Genomic DNA, 3,867 nt, shown 5'->3' on the forward strand with positions numbered 1-3,867 from the left:
CAAAGTCGGAGGCTTAACCGGCTGAGCCACCCAGGCACCCCTTAAACATTTTAAAAATAAAATTCACCAAATACTTAAAATGACTGGCCAATGAAATATCCCTCTAATTCACCCTTTTCTGTTTCCCAGTCATTTCTCTATATTTGTGCCATCATTGTTTTAAGATTACTAATGACACAAAACAGGAGAAACCATCTGCAATCCCAGAAAGGCTCACCCAGCATCCAAAACCCTCCTGGAAAATCTGAATATGCAGTACCCAACTCCCAAGGTTTTTGAAAGATTAACTTGCATAATGTATGTATGGTTCCCTGCACAGTATCTTGGACACACTGCATCCTCATATATCTAAAGTATGGAAAAGATGCTCAATAAACATTCACAAATGCATACGTATTATTTACCCCAAACAGCCTTGCTCAGACAGCACTGCCTTATCTAGATCCTTTCCAACTTGAGGGGATAAGCAGAAAATGTCATCTTTCCAGAACCTGTTAGTAGTCTATACTGGGAACGGCAGGATTCATGTTGAGATAGGATGGTTGAGTGTACGGGACTAAAATGTGCTCTCCTTTCTCTAGCTTGGTACTACTGGAAATGAAGTCTTGGGTCAGCAACCTCAATGGCTGTTCAAAGGACAAACTGATGACCTTTTCCAATCCTAGGGAGTCATGACATCTGCGTGCAGGGCCCTAGAATCTGTTTTAATGGTAACCTCAAGTGATTTGTATATACATGAAATTTCACAAGCAATGTTCAGGGAACTTGTTCTCAGGTTTGCCTTCCTAGCAGGATCCCTGTATGGTTTTTTGAACTACCATCTCCAGTGTCCAACCCCAAGGATTTTGGCAGTTGTTGCTGGGTATTAATGAAGGGGCTTGAACCCACGAACTATGAGGTCATGATCTTAGCCGAAGTCGGACGCTTCACCAACAGAGCCACCCAGGCGTCCTGCTCCCAAATACATTTCTGAGGATGGAGTACAGGGTCTGGTCAACAGGGAAGCCTCTAAGGGAAAAGCTGCTCTGTGTAACATTTGATGGGGGAGATTCAATCTACCCGCACATTCCTGATGTACCAGAGTTTGTGCGGGTCTCCAACAGACAAGGGCACCCAACAAGGGGAGAGGAGTGAATCACATTGGGGCCAACACTCAGAAACTTTCTATGTATAGAGATTTTCACACGCTCCCCAAAGCAATGGAACAGCAGTCCGATCACACAGACCCTGGTGTTCAGGGAAGGCTTTTGGGTCTCACTGTGAATGCCATGGAAGCCACTGGCCCAGAAGGTAACTCCTTAGAGGCTGTAGGAGCCTGCGAAGAGAGAGACAGCACATGTCCCTCTGTGGCCGCCGCAGAATAAACCTAGGCTTCCACAGTCAGTCCACTGAAGCAGAGCTTTCAAAGCACATTTTAAGGTCGAGTTTTTCCTTTCACTTTTGACCCTTGCCTCTGTCATCTGTCTCACTCATTCCCACTTACCTGGCTGTGTGGTTACAGTCTCCTTTCTCTTCATGCACCAGGGCAATTTCCTTTTCCCAAGATCTTGTCCAGTTCGAGTCAACAGACAGCAAGACCTATTTACAAGAAAAAGAAACATGTCTCTTGCTAGAGAATCTACAGATTCAAATCCAGCATTCTGCTCACCAGAGAAAACAGCACATGATAGAAGGATATAGGAAATTATTTCTCCAAACGCTGTTTCCTGACGGCCACTTTAGAACACTTAGGAAGGCTTTCCAGGGGCGCCTGGGTGGCTCCGTAGGTTAAGCTCCTAATTTCAGCTCAGGTCACAGTCTCCCAGTTCATGTGTTCGAGCCCCGCATCAGACACTGTGCTGACAGCTCAGAGCCTGGAGCCTGCTTCAAATTCTGTATCTCCTTCTCTCTGTGCCTTTATACCCTGTCTCTCAAAAATAAATAAACATTTAAAAAATTATAAGAAAAGGAAAGCTTTTCAATGTTCTGCTCCTTCACTCTAATCTGAAGTACTACTGAATGAAAAATAAAGAATCGATATCTGATTTTGAAATGTGCACAACAATATTCTATGCCATTTAGGCCCAGGAATTGTACCTAATCTAGGGTGAAGGTCACAGACAACCTCAGGGCAAAGGGAAGGTTAAATTAAAGATGAAACATTATCAATACTTCTTTCTTTACACCAACAAATGCCTGATTTGTTCCTTCCTGAAATGATGTCATTTATCATTTGTGCTAAGTTATACTATAGAATGTACGACACTCTTAAACACACCATAACTATGTAATACTGGTTGCCTTTTGCTGAACATAAGACAGTGATAAATGAGAGAGTGTTTGTGATATTGCGGAGAAAAAACTGGAATCGTAAGAGATCAAGAACTAACATGAAGTTGTATTTGCAAAAACCAGGATCTCCAGTATACAAAGGTGAGAACCTTCATTTTTTGGGTGATTCTGGCACAGAGACCCTGAACCAAGTAAGTAAAGTGAACATTTACTGTAACGAGACAATTGGTACCAGTGGCCTGCTGCATAGAAGGACTCATGGCTGCTGTGATATAGTTTGCAAAATTCAAACCACAAATCAGAATTTGAAACATGAAAATACAGCAGTTTTATGCAAATTCAAGCCACAGATTGGCCACACGTTCTATTCTCTTCAAAGTATTTTTAAAAATTATACACACACACACACACACACATTTATTTAGTTTCTAGAGACAGAAACAGAGCATGAACAGAGGTGGGACAGAGAGAGAAACAGACTCAGAATGTGACGCAACCTCCAGGCTTTGAAGTAGTCTTAGACCCTTCTCAGGTCAAGCTGACCCTAACAGAAAAATACCAACCATTGTTTTACTCTCCAACCCTGGTAAATAATTAAAGGTTGAGCAACTGGGCTCTGGAAAGCCCTAAGATGTAACAATTAATTGTAGCCTAATGGCTAAATTAGTTTTTTTCCTAAGATACTGTTGCTAGATTCTAGATATTGTTATTAGAGTCTAAGGTGCTGTTGCTAGATCCCAGCCTTTAACTGCAAAGTTCTCGCTTCTATGCACCCGATTCGCTTCCCCTTTAGGCCTACGATTGATCACCTCAATAATGACCTTTCCTGCTTTGCCATAACCTATATAAACCCTGAGCTTCACATCAGCGGCACTCTCTCCTGAGGACTTGCCAACACTCAGGAGGAGGCGTTCGGCCGAACTAAAATAAAATTCATTCATCATCTCCGTTTGGGTCTATGGGCTTCGCCGTCAGTGACTTTAAGATGGAAAGGTCTAATACAGTCAGCACAGAGCCCAATGCAGGGCTTGAACCCACAAACTGTGAGATCGTGACCTGAGCCGAAGTCAGGCACGCAACAGACTGAGCCACCCAGGCGCCCCTCTTTAACATATTTTAAAGTCTCTTTTTGAGGAAATCTAGAAAGTCTTTCTTTTTCACAACACTCACTTATTTTGGACCCAAAAGTCACCTGGTTTGTTTTTTCATGTCAATTAACTAATTTACATAGACTCAGGCCACACCCAGACAGGACCCAAATATTATATATTCTACCCCGTCACTGGGGTCCCAAAATCGGACCATCTCCAGTGAGAATTTTCGATATCGACACAGAACCACAGTGATCTTTCACAGAGTGAATGTTTTCAATTTTTTTAAATGTTTTTTATTTATTTTTTAGAGATAGAGACAGCGCGAGCAGGGGAGAATCAGAGAGAGAGGAAGACACAGAATGTGAAGCAGGCTCCAGGCTCTGAGCTAGCTGTCAGCACAGAGCCTGATGCAGGGCTCGAACCCACAATCGTGAGATCATGACCCGAGCTGAAGCCAGACGCCCAACCGACTGAGCCACCCAGGCGCCCCACAGAGGGAGTA

Source organism: Suricata suricatta, chromosome 16 (genome assembly GCF_006229205.1).
Source record: "Suricata suricatta isolate VVHF042 chromosome 16, meerkat_22Aug2017_6uvM2_HiC, whole genome shotgun sequence".
Classification (NCBI taxonomy): domain Eukaryota; kingdom Metazoa; phylum Chordata; class Mammalia; order Carnivora; family Herpestidae; genus Suricata; species Suricata suricatta.